The sequence below is a fragment of the Equus caballus genome, chromosome 11 (genome assembly GCF_041296265.1).
Source record: "Equus caballus isolate H_3958 breed thoroughbred chromosome 11, TB-T2T, whole genome shotgun sequence".
Classification (NCBI taxonomy): domain Eukaryota; kingdom Metazoa; phylum Chordata; class Mammalia; order Perissodactyla; family Equidae; genus Equus; species Equus caballus.
This window is the reverse complement of record NC_091694.1, coordinates 26,489,596-26,499,769: the sequence shown is the minus strand read 5'-3', so window position 1 is coordinate 26,499,769 and position 10,174 is coordinate 26,489,596. Positions and strand designations below refer to the sequence as shown.

Below are 10,174 nucleotides of genomic sequence, written 5' to 3'. Positions count from 1 at the left end.
CGCATCCTCTCCGTCTTCCATCTGGTACAACTGAGGAGGTGTCACTCTGATTTAAGATTGTGCTGCCACCGTTGTGTTTGATCCCCACCCTTCGCTCCCCTTCCACCTTCTTAGGAGCTTGATACCATCAATTATGTCTCTCTTCTCCCAAACACTCACCACCTCCTCTCAACTGGACCATTTCCATCAGCATTCAGACACACTCACGTCTCCCCCATCCTAGACAGACAGCTAAAGCCTGCCCTCGACCCCACGTCCCCCCTCCATCGACAACTACTGCCTCTCTCCTCGCCTCCAAGTCAGTCTGCATTCTCTGTGTCCGTTTTCTCACCTCCAGAGTCCCGACTCATATCTCACTCTTTCGCACCCTCTGATCCAGCTGCCCACACGTCACTTTGCGACAAACCTGCTAACGCCGCCAGTGACTGGCTTGGCCCTAAATGGCACATCCAGTGCAGGTTTTTCTCCATCTCTCGCAGCATGTGGCTCGCTCCTGTGGTATGCCTGTTCCTGGTCTCCATCCACTTCTCTGGTAGCCCCGCCCCCATCTCCTCTCCGCAGGCGTTGCGCATAGGGGTGTGTCAAGGCTGGCATGGCCCCCCGTCCTCTTCTTGCACATTGCTGCCCCTCCCCCCACAGCCAGGGGTTTTCAGCACCGGCTGCACATTAGAATCATCTGGGGAGCTTTTAAAAAGTACCAGCACCTGAGTGCCCCCTAATTAAATCAGAGTCACTAGAGTGGGGCCAGATGTGGTAGCTTTAAAAGCTCCCAGGCGATTCTGAAGGGGCGGCCAGGGTTTCAAGCCACTGCCCTCGGTGACCCCCAGGACTTCCTGACCACCTACGCCCCGGAGCCTTCAGAGCCGTATCTGCAGACCCTGACGCACCCGGAAACACCTTTGCTTGCCCAAAGAGTCCAGCCAGACGGCTCCTCCTATTGGAAGTGGATTCGGCGGTGTCTTCTCAGCTTTTGTAGAAGCTGTTCCAGAGTTGAGCACACTTATCCCGAAACTAAAGCCGTACAGCTCTCCCTTTTCTCTGTGGACAGTCCGCTTGTGCGTTTCCATAATGGACTAATTAGGGAGGACATTTTCTTTCTGACCTAAGATAGACCTTCATAGCAGAACCAGAAACAAGTTTATTATTTTCATCTCTTGAATGTTGAATGGAAAAAATATAGAAGGCTAAAATGCCTACGACCAAATCATGATGCTCCGGTTCAGTTCTCTGCTTCACTCTCCCAAAAAAAAAGAAAAATGTTGCTGCTGCCTTCGGCTTCCTGATTCCCTGACCTGGGAACCCGTCCTGCTCCGCCCTCCAGGCTCCCTCCTCGCTGGAGTGGGATTAGGTGTCTCCCCACCCAGAATGCAAGGCCTTTGTAGGCAGGGACCACGTCTTAGTCTGCGCTGTAACTTCCATGCCAGCATGGTGCCCGGCATAGGACAAAGTTTCGTTGAATGAATGAATGAACGAAATGTTACGGGTGTGGCCCACAGAATAAGCCACCACTCAGGTTGGTTCTCCTGAATGGATTCACAAAGAAGAGACAGGAGCGCTCAGCCTAGCAACGATCATTTGGGAGGCAGCCCTCTACTGTCTGCAGAAAGGACGCGCTCCCGCTCTGGGCATGAACTTGAGGAGGGTCTTGTAGAGCATCCTGAGCCTGGGATGCACAAGCATCAGCTGGAAGGCTTGTCAGACCCATTCTGACCCCACTGAGATGGGGAATTTGTCTTTCACACACTCCCACTGGCTGCAGCCCAGAACCGGAACGGTCTAGCACTCCCCAAACGCAAAGTTCCCGTCACTTGAATACCTGGGAAGTAAGCTGAGGAAAAAAACACTGAAAGGTGGAAATTCACCAGTATCCCAAGTAGGAGACCATTTCTTGGAACCAGACTTGCCCCAGCGCCCCCTGCTGGGCTGGGGAAGCCCAAGTGGGCACAGAAGGGATGCTGGAGACGGTGTCCAGGGGCTCACCCATCCACAGCCTCCCTTGCTGGACCAGGAGACCTCCTGTTTCCCCTGGGACGTTTGGATAAGCCATCTGAATGATGGGGACAAGGCAGGGTTAAAAGGCTTTTCCAGGGGGCTGCAGCCGCTCCCCACTGCCCAGAAGCCCAGTGTCATTTGTGCTCCTGGCTGTGTTTGCCCAGCCCCCAGCATACACCTGCCATGGAGAATCTTCTCTACTCCTGTTCCTTCAAGAACAGACATGGAGACGTGGTATATCCACGTGATGGGATATTATTCAGTCATCAAAGAGGAGGAAGTCCTGACACATGCTGTAACACAGATGAACCGTGAAAAGGTGATGCCAAGTGAAAGAAGCCAGACACAAAAGGCCACATAATATATGATTCCATTTATACAAAATGTCCAGAACAGACAAACGCATAGAGATGGAAAGTAGATTAGTGGTTGCCAGGAGTTGGGAGGCATTGGGACTGACTGCTGATGGGTACAGAATTTCCCTTTTGGGGTGCTGAAATGTTCTGGAGCCAGATAATGGTGATGGTTGCCCAATACTGTGAATGTAGTAAATGCCACTGAATTGTACACTTTAAAATGGTTAAAATGGGGTCTGGCCCCATGGCCGAGTGGTTAAGTTCGTGCGCTCCGCTGCAGGCGGCCCAGTGTTTCGTTGGTTCAAATCCTGGGCACAGACATGGCACTGCTCATCAAACCATGCTGAGGCAGCATCCCACACGCCACAACTAGAAGGACCCACAACGAAGAATATACAACTGTGTACCTGGGGGTTTTGGGGAGAAAAAGGAAAAAGTAAAATCTTTAAAATGGTTAAAATGGTGACTTTTATGTTATGCATATTTTACCACAATTAAAAAAAACAGATGTGGTTGCTCATAAGTAAACCGTTTTCTGTGGACACCCCCTGGCTCTGTAAGAACCTCAGAGCTGGGCACCAGTGGTCAGCTTGAAGGCGGAGAGTTCAGCCCAGCGATTGGTCTGGTTCCCCAAACCAGGTCAGCGGCCAGAGCTCTCAGAAGCAGGAAGCACCACTGCCTCGCAATCACTCACGGCTGTGATCTGTTTCTACCCACAGAACACTTCCGACACCAAATATGTGTGTGTACGGGGGAGGGTCCCACACCAACCAATTCTCTGACTCCAGCTGGGTGCCCTACAATTTATTTAGTTAGTTAGTTAGTTAGTTATTTTGAGGAAGATTAGCCCTGAGCTAACTACTGCCAATCCTCCTCTTTTTGCTGAGGAAGACTGGCCCTGAGCCAACATCCATGCCCATCTTCCTCCACTTTATATGTGGGACACCTACCACAGCATGGCTTGCCAAGCGGTGCCACGTCCTCACCTGGGATCCGAACCGGTGAACCCCGGGCTGCCAAGAAGCGGGTTCACCAACCCAGCCCTCTGAACCCCCCAACCCCATTATTTAGGGGGTTTTATGGAGATACCATTGCGTAGGCATGATAGAGTAAATCATCGGCCATTGGTGATTAACTCAATCTTCAGGCCCTCTCCCCTCCCAGGAGGCTGGGGGTAGGGCTGAAGGTGCCAACCTTCCAGTCATGCCTGGTCTTTCTGGTGACCAGCCCCCATCCCAAAGCTGTCTGGGGGCCTCCAGCCACCAGTCTTCTCATTAGCATACAAGACACTCATCATTCTGGAGAACCCAAGGACCTAGAGACTGAGACCAAATATTATAACAAAAGATGATTCTGTCACTCAGGAAATTAGAAAGATTTTAGAACCTCTGTGCCAGGAACAGGAGACAAAGATAAAATATATAGATCTTATTATATCACAATATCACATCCACCATCAACAAATGATATTGAACACCCACTATGTGCTGTGCCAGAGATGGGGGAGGAGAGGGGAGGCACAGGGTGTGCGGGGGTCAAGATTCTATTTGAACGAAGTTAAATTCAAGATGCTAAGTTTTTTTCAAAAGGTATTAATTCGACCCTGTGACTGGACACACCAGGTAAGCAGACTGAAACTCAGAGCTGGAGTTCTAAGTGTGGCGGCCGTAGGTATAAAGATGGGGTTCAAAGCCATGGGAATGGATGTGATCACCAGGGTGGAGAGCAGGCAGAGAAAGGGGCCCAGGCCGGGGACACCACTACATTTAGAGGCAGTGGAGGAAAAACAAGTAAAGGAGATGAAATCCAGCAGCCTGTGACCAGGAGGAAAACCAGGAGCCTGAGGTCTCCCGTCCCCAGTGACGCCGACCTGGGCAGACTCAGCAAAGCAGAGTGCACAGAGCCCCCGTAGGAGCAGGTTGAAGAGACGAGGAGGTGAGCAGGTGGGACAGCGAGCACGCATGAGTCTTTCAGTAGGTTTTGCCGGTGGCACTGGGAGGTGAGGTGTAGAAATGCGTTGCCTCCTAAGGGATTTGTAATGGAGACACTCGAAGAGCAGGTTCATGGGCCCATGGAAATGAATTGGTAAAAAAGAGAAACCAGGGGCCACGATAGTGGTTAATTCCCGTGCTCTGCTTCAGTGGCCAGGGGTTGGTGGGTTCAGATCCCAGGCACGGACCCACATACCACTCATCAAGCCATGCTGTGGCGGCATCCCACATACAAAATAGAGGAAGATGGGCACAGATGTTAACTCAGCAACAATCTTCCTCAAGCAAAAAGAGGAAGATTGGCAACAGATGTTAGCTCAGGGCCAATCTTCCTCACAAAAAAAAAAAAGAGAGAGAGACAGAGAAAGCAGCAGCATAGGGACAATGAGGGTCTTGGCAGTGAAGTCCTGGGAAGGAGAGAAGTGGTAGGTGCACCTTTGGAAGGAGCGAGACACCCTAAAGTGTTTCTATACCCCCAGTCTCCTCTTCCTCACCTCCCCCACCCAAAGCTCTTTCTAGGCCACCAGGGCCCCCCGTCACTCATCTCATCGGCTCTCAGTCCATCGTTCCACAGGTGTTTGTGAATCACCTGCTGGGGGCCAGGTGCTGTGTTGGGAGCTGATCCCAGCCCCATGGCACTTGCAGAGCCGCAGGCTGGACACAGCAGTCTCAGTACTATCATGGGCGGGGAGAGGGGCTGAGGAGGCACAGGGTGGTGAGCGAGCCGGACCAGAGCAGCACAGAGGAAGCAGGCTGAAAGGTGAGCCGGAGTCTGGCAGGTGGGCGGGCGAGTGATGAGGGCAGAGGGCAGAGGGCAGAGTGCAAAGGAACCTCTGAGAAACCAAAAGATTAACATGACGGACCGTATTTTAGAGACCAAGGAGGGCGAGGTGGAAAGATGTGTCTGGAGAGATGGGCAGGAGCCGTGGTGGACAGTGCTGTGTGGTCCATGGTGGGGAGGAATTTGTCCTTTATTGAAGGAAAATCTGTGAAGCCTCTCTTCTTCATCCTCTCTATCCAAGTGATCACCAAGTTGCCTCCAAGATATCTATTGCCTGTCCACTTCTCTCTGTCCTCGTTGTTACAAACCTGGTGCACAATACTACAGTCTTGTCCAGGAGTACCTCCTCTACTCGCTTTATCTCCTTTCTGGCTCCTCGGAGGTCCCTCAGCATCACTGTCACCAGAAGTCATAGCTTTCCCCTCAGCCAACCCCAGGGCCCCTTGGGCTCCTCTCACTGCCCACTTCTTCCAGGGATCTGCTCCAGGATGACAGATATGACTAGATATCCACACCCCCCCACACACACACAACATATTGCTTTGTCTCCTCATGGTCGCAAAGGGGCTGCAGCAGTTCCAGCCTCCCACAGGGACCACCACACCCAAAGAGAATGGGGGCATTTCTCCCAGTAGTTCTTTCTAGAAGAAGAGAAAGTCCTTCCCAGAGACACCTCCACAGGCTTCCTCTCAGGTTCATTTCTTAAATCAGTCGCTGCCCAGAGGAGAGAAACACCAACCATGATTACCCCACCAGGCTGGGAAGAGCACAAAGCCCAGGACTGCTGACACCAGAACAAACCCGAGTTTTGTCAGTAAGAAGGTGGGGACAGCTGTTGTCAGGAAACAACAGGTCTCGTTAGTCTCATTAGTGAACTGCGTAATTACAAATCTACTTTGCCTCTGCAGAGCAAATCCATCCTAAAAAATTACCTTTGTTGGATGCCGCAAACACGTCCACCCCGTCCACGGGCTGCCTTCTGCAGTGTCTTTCACAGGAGGTCTGTGCAGACCCCAGCCTGGTCCTCCAGCCCTGGACGTGCTGGCACAGCCATTCTGAAGGTCACAGCGGCTCTGTGCCCAGATCACACATTCGTCTTCCAGAGAGTAATTCCGGGCACCCAGGACTCCTGCTCTCTCGATCTTCTCTTTTCAACATCATTCTGCCAGCAGCTTAGCAGAGATGGAACTGCGATGCGTTTCTCGGCTTAGTTCCACTGAACGCTGAGATCCAGGTGCAAATGAACACAGCCACGCTCCCAGGCCCCACAGACCCCCTCATCTAACTGGTCCCTAATGGTGGAAGGAGGGATGGAACTTCCCCTTATTAAATAAACAGTTTTGGTGTTGGCTGGGAACTCAGGGAGCCCAGACGGATGTAAAAAATAGATTTTTATAGGGGCTGGCCCCGTGGCCGAGTGGTTAAATCCGCGCGCTCCACTGCAGGCAGCCCAGTGTTTCGTTAGTTCGAATCCTGGGCGCGGACATGGTGCTGCTCATCAGACCACGCTGAGGCAGCATCCCACATGCCACAACTAGAAGGACCCACAACGAAGAATACACAACTATGTACCGGGGGGCTTTGGGGAGAAAAAGGAAAAAAATTAAATCTTTAAAAAAAAAATAGATTTTTATATCAGATTTGAGTCATATCCCTCCACCTCTACAGACAGCGGTGTGCTGGTGAATGTTTAACAACCAGTTCTTGTCTATCTATCACCTCTGTCTCTTTCTGTCTCTGTCTCTCTCTATCTATTAACGTCTATCTATATCTATCTATTTATTTACATCTCTCTAGCTATCGATATCTAGCTATCTCTCTCTATCACCTATCTATAATGAATTTTACTCACATAAAGGTAATAAATACTCCAGACCCCTCACTTCCTACTCATTCTACTGCACAGCTGAGAATGGTGGATGAGTAAATTCCCTAAAGGAAAATCCAGGTACCGTTGGCAGAAAGAATGCCTGTGTGAACAAATATTAGCATAACTCAAAGGGCCTCTGGAGCCGACTCCTGCCCGCTCTTCACGCCTTGTTTCACACCCCTCACTCCTCCAACATTGTTCCCAGCCACAGAGGACATCTCTCAGTTCCTGGAAGCTGCCTCACCTCTGGGCATTTGCACATCTTACAGTCCCACTTGGCTAACTCCTACTTATCTCTCAAGAGTTCGTTTAGATACCACTTCCTCCAGGAAGCCCTCTGTGATCCTCAGTCTGGGTTACATAGACCTCCAAAGCTCCTATATCCATTTATATTTTATTTAACAAGCATTTATTGATCACCACTTTTGTGCCAAGTTCAGCTGCATCACTGTATTATTCTTACCTGTATGTTTCACTAGACCTTATGCTCTGTGGGGTGGGCATCTTGGGCGTCTTCCTCGTCAATATGTCCCCAGGACATTCAACAGTATGTGAAACACAGTCAACGCTCCATTTTCGTTGAAAAGAAAGGAATAATTTTTTTGAGGTGAAATTCACACAACATAAAAACAGCCATCTTAAAGTGAACAATTCAGAGGCATTTAGGATAGTCAAATGTTGTACCACTGCCATCCCTATCTAGTTCCATTTTCATCAACCCAAAAGGGAGCCTCGTACCCATTAAGCTGTCACTTCCCATTCCCCAGCCCCAGCCCCCAATCTGCTATGAAAGAATTTTTATATGAATGGAAGTTTTCCACTTTTGAATTGGATGGATAATTTAGTTTTCTCTCTGAAAAGCCAATAAAAGCGACACTTTCCTTTAAGCCAAGCTGGCCTGTGCTGTGATGCTGGACACCAGGGACGCTCCCCAGGGGCTGAGCTCTGCCGACAGTGAGGCCCCAGGGAGAGTGAGTACCTGAGCACAGAGGAGAACCAAGCTCTAAAAACTTAGTGTCTCTCCTCAGAGCCTCACCGTGAGCTGGAAACATTCCCATCCGGCCGTGGACGGCTTTCTTGGGAGAGCCTAGCTGGAGAACCTTTGCCAGGAAGTTGGGGACTCTGAGGGGGAACCTCAGAAAGGGAGTGGGGAGGGGGTTGGGTGAGGCTGGTGGGGGTGGATGCGAGGAGGCTGACAGAGTGCTCCGCTCATCGGATCCACCGCCGTGGGCAAGGGGCGGCCTCGGGCCCTGGGGCCCGCACTCCTGACTCGTGAGGGAGTGGGCCTGGTGCCCCACAGCCCCCTGGGGGATGTGGGGTTTAGCACAAGCAGAATGGGGAATCTAGGCCAGGATGAGGTGCTTCAAGTCAAACGGGTCTGTGGGAGCAGGGTCGCCTCCCAGAACCGATTTCCTTGGTGCTAAGAGGCAAGGCACCCCCTCCAAAGTCCCCCGGTCTCCCAACATCATCCTTGATGGCCCATGTCACCCTCCCTCCATCTTCATCTTGCCCCCTCGTCGTCTCCCCCAGGGGCCTGGCTTTAAGCTAGCTTCTAGGGAACTGTGGGGAAGTGAGGCAGGTGAGGGAGGAGGAGAAAGGAAGAGAACTTGAGGGGGGAGCGGCGGGGAGGGCCTGTCCTTAAATCTTTTCTGGAAGAGTGTGGATGGGCGGGTGACAAGCGGCCACACTGCTCTGGGCCTCCACCGAGCCTGCCTCCTGTTCCGGTCCCTCTGCTGGGTGCCCTCCCCTGAGAGCAGCCTGGCACACAGACTTCTGTGTGTCAACGAAAATAATCCATATCCAATCTATAAATGAAAATTTGGGTGAGTTTATTCTGAGCTTAAATCTGAGGATTATAACCCGGGAGAGTCTTTCCACAAAGGAACACAGCACTCCAAAGAGGTGGGGGGGTATACAGGGTCTGTTATATACCCTCAAAGAGGATGTTTCACATGTGATTGGAATGTCCCTTTTACAATAGTCGCAAGACTACTCTGTTGGCACAGCGATTGATGGAAATAGCAGGTAGGTCTTCTGTCTTGGTGAACACAGCAGGGTGGCAGTCTGTTGTCTCCAGCTGGGTGGTCACAGGTGAGCTGGGAGGTGAGTGCAGCAATCAGTTCCTAGCCTACGGAAAAATGCTAATGTGGGGCGGGGGGAGTTGCATCTTTATCTCAAGGGCCTTTGTTCTGGCCATAGGAAATGTCTAAGCAGATATGCAATGCGTGCTCAATAGCCAGTCAGGCCCTTTTGGAGGAACAAAAAAAAAAGTCAGGCCGAATTAGGTTTATACCAAATGGCTTCCTCATACACTCCAATATATCCTATTGCTTGCCATTTTTATTTGTCATGTGATATAAAGCGGTTCTTACCATAACCCGGGTTAGTGTCCTGCCTGAGTGTCACTCGACAGTGTGTCTTTTCATGTCAGTAAATACAGTGTGTTCATTTCCTACAGCTGCTGTAACAAATTACCACCAACCTCATGGCCTTGAGCAATGTGAGTTTATTCTGCAGTTCTGGGAGTCAGATCTTAACAGGACTAAGGGTGTCGGCAGGGCGGGGTCCTCCTGGAGGCTCTAGGTGAGTGTAGGGGGCTGAACAGTGGCCCCCAAAAGATATGTCCACGTCCTCATCCCGGGGTCCTGAGAATAGCACCTTATATGGCAAAAGAGTGCACATTACCTTATATGGAAAAGCGTGGGATTAAGCTAAGGATGCCGAGAGGAGGAGCTTCTCTTGGATTTCCCAGGTGGGCCCTAAATGCAGCCACGTGTATGCTTATCAGAGAGACACATGGACAGACGGACAAGAAGACAGAGAATGGAGAAGGCAGTGTGACCGTGGGCCAGAGACTGGAATGATGCTGCCACAAACCAGAGAAAGTCGACAGCCGCCCGAAGCTGGAGGCAGCAGAGCGCGGACTCCCCCCGAGCCTGCAGAGGGGCCTGCATTTCGACGCTATGATCTCCGGCTTCTGGCCTCCAGAACTGTAAGAGAATAAATTTCTGTGGTTTTAAGCTACCAAATTTGAGGTCATGTGTTACAGCAATCACAGGAAACTAATATGGTGAGAATCTGTGCCTAGCCTTTTCCAGCTTCTAGAAACCACCTACATTCCTTGACTTATGGCCCCTCCTCCATCCTCAAAGCCAGTGGTGTAGCATCTTCTCTCCTCCATGAC

The 10,174-nt window shown here is 51.1% G+C and overlaps 1 long non-coding RNA gene across 3 annotated transcripts; it reads right to left on the bottom strand.

Moving 5' to 3' along the window:
- Positions 1–2,346: 2,346 nt before the first annotated feature.
- LOC111775666 (uncharacterized) lies at positions 2,347–9,980 on the bottom strand. Of its 3 annotated transcripts, XR_011422980.1 has the most exons (4): positions 9,676–9,980; positions 7,454–7,558; positions 6,053–7,090; positions 2,347–2,755 (listed from the first exon to the last, which is right to left on the bottom strand). It is a non-coding gene; the product is annotated as an uncharacterized lncRNA (long non-coding RNA). The 3 variants fall into 3 exon arrangements; XR_011422979.1 differs by lacking the exon at positions 9,676–9,980 and having other exon boundaries at positions 6,053–6,699; positions 7,454–7,670; XR_011422978.1 differs by lacking the exon at positions 9,676–9,980 and having other exon boundaries at positions 7,454–7,650.
- Positions 9,981–10,174: the final 194 nt, after the last annotated feature.